Below are 12,509 nucleotides of genomic sequence, written 5' to 3' on the forward strand. Positions count from 1 at the left end.
TTGGTGGGGTTGAGATCAGGAGACTGGCTAGGCCACTCCAGGACCATGAAATGCTTCTTATGTTATGAAGCCACTCCTTCGTTGCCCGGGCGGTGTGTTTGGGATCATTGTCATGCTGAAAGACCCAGCCACTCTCAGGATTTGGCCAGGGTTGTTCCGGTTTTGGTTACTAGATGCCCCCATTGTGTTTTTTGACCCTTTTGTTTTCCCCTTGTTCCCAGTTATTATTTGCACCTGTGCCTCGTTTCCCTTGATTGTATGTAGCCCACCCCCATGCTTCACATTAGGTATGGTGTTCTTTGGATGCAACTCAGCATTCTTTGTCCTCCAAACACGACGAGTTGAGTTTTTACCAAAAGTTATATTTTGGTTTCATCTGACCATATGGGAGAATGTCAATCTTCTTCTGGATCATGCTTTAGTAAACTACAGACGGGCCTGGACATGTACTTGTTTAAGCAGGGGGACAAGTATGGCACTGCAGGATTTGAGTCCCTGGTGGCGTAGTGTGCTTTGTTACTTTGGTCCCAGCTCTCTGCAGGTCATTCACTAGATTCCCCCCGTGTGGTTCTGGGATTTTTGCTCACCGCTCTTGTGATCATTTTGACCCCACAGGGTGAGATCTTGCGTGGGGCCCCAGATCGAGGGAGATTATCAGTGGTCTTGTATGTCTTTCATTTCCTAATAACTGCTCCCACAGTTGATTTCTTCAAACCAAGCTGCTTACCTATTGCAGATTGTCTTCCCAAGCCTGGTGCAGGTCTACAATTTTGTTTCTGGTGTCCTTTGACAGCTCTTTGGGCTTGGCCATAGTGGAGTTTGGAGTGTGACTGTTTGAGGTTGTGGACCGGCGTCTTTTATACTGATTACAAGTTCAAACAGGTGCCATTAATACAGGTAACGAGTGGAGGACAGAGGAGACACTTAAATAAGAAGTTTATACAGGTCTGTGAGAGCCAGAAATCTTGCTTGTTTGTAGGTGACCAAATAATTATTTTCCACCATAATTTTAAAATAAATTCATAAAAAATCCTAAAATGTGGTTTTCTGGAAAAGGAAATCTCATTTTGTCTGTCATAGTTGAAGTGTACCTATGGTGAAAATTACAGGCCTCTCTCATCTTTTTAAGTTGGAGAACTTGCACAATTGGTGGCTGACTAAATACTTTTTTTGCCCCACTGTAAATACATTTTTATTTTTAACAAGATACTTCAGAGAATGGTATTTTGTATTTTCAAAATAATAAAAATACAATTTTTTTCCCAAAAAATGTATTAGCGGTTCGGTTTTGTGTCCCAATATCACCCCAAATTTGCTGCATTGGTATCAGAAGTCTGGTGTGAGACCATGGGAGCTGTTGTTCAATCAGTGGAAGAACTTGAAAGAAAGTACAAGTAGAACAAGAACAAGTATTCACTTTAAGTATGAGGTTATTGCAGTAAAAGTCAAGTAAACTTGACTTTGAAAGGGAACAAACACACTATGTTATTGCCACACTGTCACTGCACTCACTCTCATTCAGGAAGTGGATCCTGTGCCTCGACTTTCTTTCACACACCTTTTCACCTCCTCCAGCACATCTGATTACGTCACGCTCACAATATTTGAGGTAACGGGGCCACAAAGTCCCGAAGACAAACATATAAACTATATAGATAATTCGTAAAAATCCAAATAACTTCACAGATCTTCATTGTAAAGGGTTTAAACCCTGTTTCTCATGCTTGTTCAATGACCCATAAACAATTAATGAACCATGCACCTGTGGAACGGCCGTTAAGACACTAACAGGTTACAGACGGTATTCAATTAAGGTCACAGTTATGAAACTTAGGACACTAAAAGAGTCCTTTCTACTGACTCTGAAAAACACCAGAAGAAAGATGCCCAGGGTCCCTGCTCATCTGCGTGAACGTGCCTTAGGCATGTTGCAAGGAGGCATGAGGACTGCAGATATGGCCAGGACAATAAAATGACAATGTCCGTACTGTGAGACGCTTATAAGACAACGCTTACAGAGAGACAGGACGGACACGTCCTCGCAGTGGCAGATCATGTGTAACAACACCTGCGGGACAGGTACAGGATGGCAACAACAACTGCCGAGTTACACCAGGAACGCACAATCTCTCCGTCGTTGCTCAGACTGTCCGCAATGGGCTGAGAGAGGCTGGACTGAGGGCTTGTAGGTCTGTTGTAAGGCAGGTCCTCACCAAACATCACCGGCAACAACATTACCTATGGGCACAAACCCACTGTCGCTGGACCAGACAGGACTGGCAAAAAGTGCTCTTCACTGACTAGTCGCGGTTTTGTCTCACCAGGGGTGATGGTCGGATTTAGAGTTTACCGTCGAAGGAATGAGGGTTACGCCGAGGCCTGTACTCTGGAGCGGGATCGATTTGGAGGTGCGCTGCCGTTTGCCTCCTGCATCTGCATTTGGGTTTCGCCTTGTGCCCTTATAGCACTCAGAGGCCTTTTAGGGTGAAGAGACTATAGCTTCATCCTGTGTGTGAATTGTAGAGCACAGAAACTAATCACAGGCTTCTATAGGAAGTGGGAGAGGAAACCCTTCTCTTTACCAACCACTAACTCAGAACACATGTTTGATCTGCCCTCTTCTCCTTTTTCTGAAACACTAGTAGGTCTTATGCAAGTCTAATGTAATGTCTAGCTAGCTATATGATTGCCTATGAAACTGTTGTGCTCCGTGTTATATTTCTGGGTATGCACGACATGCATCTACGTGAGCTTGCATAGCTCAGTATGAAAATTTTTGCAACTGCTTATGAATGCACTGCAGCTTTTCTGCCGAAATACCACGTTGCGTCGTGTGTGCGGTGTTTTGTGCATGAAAGGAAAAAAGAGGGTGAGAGAGCAGAGTGATTTCATATACTGTATAATGTATCTGGGTCAAGCTGTATGTGCATTTAATACAGACAATAAATCATGGTGCTGAAATCACTGTGCTGAACTGTTCAAATAACTATCCAAGTGAATCTGGTTAAAGTGAAGTTTTTGATTTTTGACAGACTGCATGACCCCGTGGCTGCTTGTCATATGACATCACTCTGAGAGGACAAAGGCAGCTGCATGGCCTGAAGTAAAAAAACAGATCTGCAGGATGTCAGCCAGTTTAGTCACTTTTGTTTTATTACCTACGCCTAGGAAAAGAGGGGGGAGTGGGGAGAGAAGGAAATTTTGAAGGAAGAATCAAGGTGGGGTTTGAGAGTTAGAGAATACAATCTCATTGGATTAAGAGTTCGGACAAGGGTAGGAAAGAGAGGAAGTGAGGAAAAGAGGGAGGAGTTGGTGAGAGAGGAAGATTGAAAGAGAAAGAACAGGAGGGAGGGAAAGGGAGGGGCAGAAATGGGCTCCGAAGAGCTTCAGTGTGTTTGTGTTCAGACAGCACAGGAAGTGGAGTGAGTGTTGGAGACGCAACCTGTTGCGTCTAAACTATTTCACTGCCTTGTTTTTTCCTCTTCTAAATCTTCATTCTCTGTGCGTTATTTTGTTTTTTGCTAAGCGTGCGTGAAAACTCCTTGTCGACACCATGGATAACTTCCAGACCGTCCTGCGCTTTTTCATGAACCAGAAGGCCACCATTGGCTACAGCTTCATGGCCCTCCTGACCATCGGGGGAGAGCGGATCTTCTCCATGGTCTCCTTTCAGTGCCCCTGCAACCACGACCAGAACTTTGCATATGGCCTGACCTTCCTGTTGGGCCCAGGCCTGGTGCTTCTGGTGCTGGGTCTTTTCTTCAGCAGCAGGCTGTGGCGCCTCTACACTGGCTGTTGCCTCAACCCTGTTGAGCTCTGCCCCGGTGGCAACTGTTTCACCTGCTTCAAGGTGTTTGTCAAAATCTTCTTCGGTGCCTGTGTGGCCCCTATCATGTGGCTGTGTGTGGCACTGTTGAACGGGACCTTCTACGAGTGTGCCGTCAGCGGGCTGGATAATAACCTGGTGCTGGATAATAACCTGGTCCTGTTCTGTAAGAACAGGACTTTGATGTGCCGGGAGGAGCTGGCCCGTGTGCCCTGCAGCAAATCCAAGCTGCCCAGTGACTAGAACATGGAACTGTTGCTTATGTTCCGGGCTCAGTCACAGGTGAGTGCAAGCAGCAGTCAGACCCGGTTTGTGACTTTTGTACGGTGGAATGTCATATTTTTCAATGTCATATTGTACAGCTGCAAATGCTGGTGCGAGTATACTTTCCTATCTGTAATTCAGTTGACTGTAAACAAAACTATTGAAGTGTATTATAAACAATTATTATTATTTTTAAAAACTGTTGGCATTTTTTATTCATTTTATGTGAGCGTGTTTTGGTTCCTGGTTGTACATCTGCAGATACTGGGCTGGTGTATCATCATCATTTCAGCCGTTCTAGGGCTCCTCGGGACCTGCTACACCAACTGCCGCTCGAAGGTGAGCTACCTGCAGCTCACCTTCTGGAAGCACTATGTAGAAAAGGAGAAGGAGCAGTTCGACACGTTCTCTATGGAGTACGCATCCAAGCTGGCCGAGAGGAACCTGAAGAGCTTTTTTGAGAACCGTGAACCGGAAATATTCCCTTTCCCCAACCACAAGGCCTGGGAGGAGATCTCAGGCCTCTACACTTTCTCCAAGAGTGAGCAGTACTATAGCACCCTGCAGAGGTATGTGGAGCGTGATGACCAGAGACTACTGCCCTGACAAAAGACCAGTCATGGAGCTGGACCACGGCACAGAGAGAGCGGTGGATAATGGCATATAAATGCCATATTTCACGACACTTTTTCTATTGACAGTGTATATATATATATATATTTATGCCATTTAGTGGACGCTTTTATCCAAAGCGACTTACAGTCATGTGTGCATACATTCTACGTATGGGTGGTCCCGGGGATCGAACCCACTACCCTGGCGTTACAAGCGCCATGCTCTACCAATTGAGCTACAGAAGATAGTATATCCTATTTGTTTTACCTTTTATAAATGACATGTAGTATATACTATTGATTTAACTCACAGACTGTGTTGTTTCCTGCATTTCCCCCATAGCATTGACATCTACACAGAACACCATTCAGAAGGTTACTTCCAGAGACACGGCAGTTATTACCAAAGAATGCAGCCATTGCAGAAGTGGTGAAACAGCAGGGCGTCTTGGCTGATGATTTGAAAAAGTCTCCTGCAAATATATCTTGTCTGTGTATAGCCGTCTGTAAGACAACTGTTGGGACTGCCCCAGCAGAGCTCCTGATTGACATGTGTACTATGGGTCATTGAGTGAGCTACCTTTGACATGCCTTTGAGGCATTTCATTCACTTTACTGGTTGATAATGGTAGGAGAGATATTGTAGTTGTATAGTTTTAATATGGAATTTTGAATGTAATATTGCACCACGATAGAGTTGTAAACATGCAATTTGCTTGAAATGTTTACACAACTCAATGCTTATAGAAGTTCTTCATGGGGTGCCATGTGTTGGTTTGGTTGTCACATGGCCTGATTTGGCATTTATCATCTCACTCATCACACAATCATGTTCCCACTGGTAGCTACCTACTGGCTTGGCCTAGCTGCCAAAATACCCTTTCATTTAGTTCATCTGGTTCCTCTCACCTAGCTGGATATGGTTCGGCTGACACGTGGTCGGCTGATTATAAAACAACAGTGTGTTTTGGAGTGTTCGTTTTTGTATTTCACGTGTATTATGTGCACGTGCGAGTTACTCTTATCCTCAAGTATCTATAAGCCTACTGGTGAAGTGAACGACACTGGTACTGAAGGAGCCATCTCTCACATTTTCACAAACCATTGGATCCATATATGCTGTTCCTCTCTCTAATGTTTTTCTCCTAGTTGGAGTTGGAAAAATGGGTTGTCAATATTTTGTGTTCAATATAACACTAGCTTCATGATTTCCCCATGTTCCAATGAGGATTAGAGTAAAGTGGCATTGACAGAGCATGGCTGCCTGTTAAATGTAAGGTTGAGTTTGCATAACTAACTAAGTTGTTCCATATCATTGTCATTGACGGATAGCTGGAGTATGCTGTGTGAGCAAGGAGAGAAAAAAGGGAGTTGACTCAGTAATGAAACAAAAACAGATTCAATTGGGTTTACTATTGACTTTATAAATTTAGCAGAGAAGTAGCTAAGTATAATAACATTTGGTTAAAAAGAAAAAGTCATTTACAAATGTAGAAATGTTTTTTGCAAATAAAAAGCATCTTAATTTCTTGTGTATAGAAATATAATAATGCCCAGCTTGTGTGCACAGCCTTCATAGACTGGCCAGGTCTGGGTTGCATGGTGCCTCTGATTCAGTGAGTCATTGTTTACTCAAATGCATAGCTAGTAGTCACATCAGTGCTCTGTAATTAATTACAGTTCTGTTCACATTCCTCAATTCCTTCTAAGTATGACAACAATGCTACTACTACAGTCTTTTAGCTATGACTAAAACATATATGTGCAGAGCTTTTAGGGAGGCAGAATAATGTTAGTATTTAGTTCAAGGTTTATTTAATTAATTAAATGTATTTAAGCACTTTTAAACAAATCTAAAATGTTTCATATCCCTGATATTACACATGCTCAGTCGTTTCTGAGACCTTCACATTAGGTTAATCAAATTAAGACACAATAAAAGTAACTTTTATTTTCATTGCCAATATGTAAAAATAGTCTCTACATAACTACATAAAGCCAAACATTTTGAACATTGCAACCTTCAGGTAGAAAATAAATATAATCTAAATCCCATTGTCTATGCATGACCTGTCTGCAAGGAACTTGAAACATTGTGTCAACATTGGGGCTGTTTTTAATGGCCCCTTAATTCAAGTGAAGGGAAATCTTAACGCTACAGCATACAATACCATTCAAGATGATTATGTGCTTCCAACTTTGTGGCAACAGTTGGGGGATGGCAATTCCCTGTTTCAGCATGACAATGCCCTATGCACAAACCATGGTCCATACAGAAACGGTCGGTTAAGAACGGTTTGGAATAGCTTTACTGGCCTGCATGGAGCCCTGACCTCAAGCCCATTAAACACCTTTGGGATGAATTGGAATGCAGACTGCGAGCCAGGCCTAACCGCCCAAAATCAGCGCCCGACCTCACTAATGCTCTTGTGGCTGAATGGAAGCAAGTCCCTGCAGCAATGTTCCAACATCTAGTGGAAAGTAGGGCTGGGCAATATATAGAATTAATTCGAATGAATTGTTTTTAAACAATAAACAAGACAATAACACAGTAGAATGTATTTTTATTTTTTAAAGGAGTCTATATACATTGTGTGCAAAAGGAATGAGGAGGTAGGCGAATAATTACAATTTTAGCAGATTAACACTGGAGTGATAAATGATCAGATGGTCATGTGCAGGTAGAGATACTGGTGTGCAAAAGAGCAGAAAAGTATATAAATAAAAACAGTATGGGGATGAGGTAGGTAAATTGGGTGGGCTATTTACCGATGGACTATGTACAGCTGCAGCGATCGGTTAGATGCTCAAATAGCAGATGTTTAAAGTTAGTAAGGGAGATAAAAGTCTCCAACTTCAACAATTTTGCAATTTGTTCCAGTCACAGGAAGCAGAGAACTGGAAGGAAAGGCGGCCAAATGAGGTGTTTGCTTATTGTGGGAAGCTTGTGGAAGGCTACCCGAAACGTTTGACCCAAGTTAAACAATTTAAAAAGCAATGCTACCAAATACTAATTGAGTGAATGTAAACTTCTAACCCACTGGGAATGTGATGAAAGAAATAAAAGCTGAAATAAATCCTTCTCTCTACTATTATTCCGAAATTTCACATTCTTAAAATAAAGTAGTGATCCTAACTGACCTAAAACAGGGAATTGTTACTAGGATTAGTTTAAAGGGAATTGTTACTAGGACTGAGTTTAAATGTATTTGGCAAAGATGTATGTGAACTTCCGACTTCAACTGTATATATTGTGAATCTCCCATAAGCTGAGAAAATCAAGATATGAGTTTTAGGCCATATCACCCAGCCCTAAGCCTTCTCAGAAGTGTAAGAGGCTGTTATAGCAGCAAAGGGGGGACCAACTCCATATTAATACCCATGATTTTTGAATGAGATGTTCAACAAGCAGGTATTCACATAGTTTTGGTCATGTAGTGTATATTTGCCACAGCTCGACTAAGTAAATCTCGGTCAACCAACAGTCTATCGACCAAACAATCAACCAGTCGACTAACTAGGGTCAGCCCTATTTTATTTTACATTTATTTAACTAGGCAAGTCAGTTAAGAACAAATTCTTATTTTCAATGACGACCTAGGAACAGTGGGTTAACTGCCTGTTCAGGGGCAGTTATATACAGTGCTATTCATACCCCTTGACTTAGTCCACATTATGTTGTGTTACAGCCTGAATTCAAAATGGATTCTGAATTCTACACACAATACCCCATAACAACAAAGTGAAAACATGTTTCTGGAAATGTTAGTAAAACAATGTTAAATGAAATACAGACATATCTCATTTACATAAATAAGTATTCACACCCCTGAGTCAATACATGTTAGAATCCCCTTTGGCAGAGATTACAGCTGCAAGTCTATCTAAGTAAGTCTCTAAGAGCTCTGCACACCTGGACTGTACAATAGTTGCACATTATTAGTTTTTAAATTCTTCAAGCTCCGTCAAGTTGGTTGTTGATCATTGTCAGGTCTTGCCATAGGTTTTCAAAAATATTTCAATCAAAATTATAATTAGGCCACTCAAGAACATTCAATGTCGTCTTGGCAAGCACCTCCAGTGTAGATTTGGCCTTGTCCTGCTGAAAGGTGAATTTGTCTCCCAGTGTCTGTAGGAAAGCAGACTGAACCAGGTATTCCTCTAAGATTTTGCCTGTGCTTAGCTCTGTTCCGTTTCTTTCTATCTTAAAAACCTCCCTAGTCCTTGCTGATGACAAGCATACCCATAACATGATGCATCACCCTGATGCTTAAAAATTACGTGTTGTGTTGGATTTGCCCCAAACATAACTCTGTCTACTAAGGACATAAAGTTCATTTCTTTGCCACATTTTTTTCAGGTTTACTTTAGTTCCTTATTTGCAAACAGGATTCATGTTTTGGAATATTTGTATTCTGTACAGGCTTCCTTCTTTTCACTCTGTCATTTAGGTTAGTATTGTGGAGTAACTAGTATTGTGTGTAGACCAGAGTGACACAAAATCTCAATTTAATCCATGTGAAATTCAGGCTGTAACACAACAAAATATGGAAAAAGTCAAGGGGTGTGAATACGTTCTAAAGGCACTGTAGTTCATCAACTACCACACAAATACTTTTAAAGAGTTGTCACCACTAGATATTTCTCTCCAAAAATAATAGCTTACAACTTTCTAATCATTACATCATTCACCGAAAATCAAACTTCCTTCACACTGAACATTTTACAAATCTATTTATCTGAAACCCATAGCGTGATTGATTCCGAGTTTCTTTGCTTTCCTAAGAGTGTTGTACACTTGATCCTGCTTTTTATTCCCATCTTCTAACAAAAGATTTCTTTGTTCTTTGTCTTTCTTCTTTTAGTTTTCACACGCAACAACTGTAGTTGAGACATTTTTGTGATCTAACTGCCCCATAATCCAAATTAATATGGTTGATATAGTAGTTAATCAAAAATAATTATTTTACTACAATAAACTTTGACTATATGCAACTGCTTTGCTTTTAATAGTAATGTAAAACGTTCTACCACTACCACACAAATACTTTAATTCCCACCTATTGTACTTCATGTACAATTACCATTTAGTTGACCAACAAAAAAACACACACACAGCACCAATGAAGAGGGAAAAAGACAAAGAGAAAGAGAGAAATATGGGCACCTGTCTTTCACTCCCACCACTCCCAAAAGTTTGCCGGAAGCCATTTTGAATGGCAGAGGAGAGCCCCACCATGCTAAAGCGCTAGAGAGGAATGAAGTGAAGTAGAGATATGGGAAGGAAGAGGCACACAAACAGGAAACAAGCAGATGAAAATCAAAGGAACCATGTCCAAGGTTTAAAAGGTCAATATCCCCAAAACAATAAACCAGTAAATGAGTTTGTAAAAAGAGTGAAGTAATAAAGGTATCAAGATAGTAATACAGGGGGACATCTGTACAAGCAAGAAATAAGTTGTATAAGGTTTGAATACATTAAAAGGTTACTAAGCAATGTCATTAAACAGTGGATCAGCAGGAATTGTGTGTGTGTGTTTGTGTGTGTGCACGCACATCATGGATGGTGTCACTCACTGATCCTAGTGCTTGTGTCCTCTCTGGTCGGCCCTGCGGGGCCCCGGCACCACTCTTGAGTTTTTTTTTCTTCTTCCGTAGTTCCCTGTGTTCCTTCTGTCTGTTTTGCACATCTATCAGGATAGAGATGAAGCTGTTCTTCACCTCTTTTTCAAAGTCCAGCTCATCCCTGAGGGCCAGGTGTTGAATCAGCTCCTCACTGTAATGTCTGATGGCCATCTCCACCTCCTCTAGCCACTCATTCAGTTCTGCTACACACAGGGTCATCTCTCCTGCACACACACACACACACACACACACACACACACACACACACACACACACACACACACACACACACACACACACACACACACACACACACACACACACACACACACACACACACACACACACACACACACACACACACACACACACACACAGAAATGTAGCATAACAATGCAAACACACTTTCAACCTCCCCCCACACACACACACCTAATTGACAGAGATATTACTCACGCTCTTCATAGCTGTGGTTTGTTCTGGGGCGCTGTATGTCCAGAGAGAGCATGGAGAGGTCTCACTGAGAGGGGCGGTTCTGCTCTGCCCCCAAGTCAGGAGAGTCCTGCATCATCTCCTCTATCTCCTCCATAACCTACAATACACACGGTAACACCACACATTTGGGATCAGTTCCATTTCTATTCCTGTCTGTTGCATTGGACATGTAGTGCAATTCCAAACCTTGGAATTAAATTGTATTCCTGAATTGACTGGAAATGTCAATCGAATAGACCCCAACTCTGGTTAACACACAAACACCGGCTCAGTTCACCTGTCATCTGTCTATGTGAAGCACATTCAAGCAACAGGCACAAGCCCCATACCCAGCTCTGCTACACTGTATTCTATCTTTGATAAAGTGCAGGTCAGTCTTGAGCTATTCCAGGCAGAGCTGTGGGTTGGTAGGTTGGTAAATTGGTGGGTAGCCCTACCTGTTCTGCGGTGAAGAGGGGTTCGTCATTGAGGCAGGAGACGATGATGGTGTGCATGTCCATCTGTTCCCTCAGCTCATCGTCAGACAGCTCCAGTGTTACATCATCCACCCTCTGACAGGTCAGGGGGAGGGGATTTAATCAAAACTAAATCCTGGCACAATGAATTCTGAATTTTAGATTGGAGCGATAAACAGATTGGACAGGACGGTAGGGGCAGGAAGAGGGGGAGTGGTAGGGAATAGGGATAGAGGGAGAAAGAGAGAGAGACAGAGACTGGGGATGAAAGGAAAGGGGCAAAGAAAGAGCCCTCTATGAAGCAAGAACTTGACTCACTGGTTCGTCTTTGAGGATTAGATTGGGGAGATGAAGCGTGTTCGAGACTGTTTCCAATCCACTGCCATGACATTACCATAATTATCTGCGAGAGCATCCCAGATCCTGTGGGGGAAATGAGATGAGAGACACATAAAAGTGAACACAACCACCTCTAGGACAAAAAGCTCATGTAGATAAGTGATAGCTAACTTCTAATAATGGCCAACAGTGGTTATATTTGCCATATTGACACTGCACTTGGAAGCAATCAGATGTAACGAGAACTAATCGGCTAGCTGTGCGATATGTTTGGGCTGTTGATAATGCTACAGCCGCACCGCTTTAAAACGGTATTATGAATAGTGAAAAAGGGAAGGGCGAGACATTAATAACTAATCTATAATTTATAAACAGCATAGTATTGGGCTAACTATTTATTAACCACAAACAGATTAGTGTGATCAACTATCTCTACCCAAGACATGAGCCAAATCTTTCATCTTTTAGGAGGGGATAAATGTGAATTGTCCGATTTATTCTGAACTCCAGGGAAGGGTATTTGGGTCAACATTCTAATCTAGAGTTTAATGGGATGTCGTTTTTAGGCACATTTGGGAAACCATGCACTCAACCTGAGATTATGTGAGCTCTAAAATCTAGTGGGATGGAGCAGTCACATGACCAGCGCCGACTGAGATGGCCGCCTCGCTTCGCGTTCCTAGGAAACTATGCAGTTTTTTGTTTTTTTACGTGTTATTTCTTACATTTAGTACCCCAGGTCATCTTAGGTTTCATTACATACAGTCGAGAAGAACTACTGAATATAAGATCAGCGTCAACTCACCATCAGTACGACCAAGAATATGTTTTCCGCGACGCGGATCCTGTGTTCTGCCTTACAAACAGGACAACGGAATGGATCGCATGCAA

The 12,509-nt window shown here is 42.1% G+C and overlaps 2 pseudogenes; one reads left to right on the top strand and one right to left on the bottom strand.

The window, feature by feature from the left end:
* The first annotated feature begins 3,453 nt into the window (after positions 1-3,453).
* Positions 3,454-6,062, top strand: LOC124006485 (annotated as a pseudogene).
* Positions 6,063-9,157: 3,095 nt separating this feature from the next.
* Positions 9,158-12,079, bottom strand: LOC124004872 (annotated as a pseudogene).
* Between the last annotated feature and the right edge of the window lie 430 nt (positions 12,080-12,509).

The sequence above is a fragment of the Oncorhynchus gorbuscha genome, linkage group LG19 (assembly GCF_021184085.1).
Source record: "Oncorhynchus gorbuscha isolate QuinsamMale2020 ecotype Even-year linkage group LG19, OgorEven_v1.0, whole genome shotgun sequence".
In the NCBI taxonomy this organism is placed as follows: domain Eukaryota; kingdom Metazoa; phylum Chordata; class Actinopteri; order Salmoniformes; family Salmonidae; genus Oncorhynchus; species Oncorhynchus gorbuscha.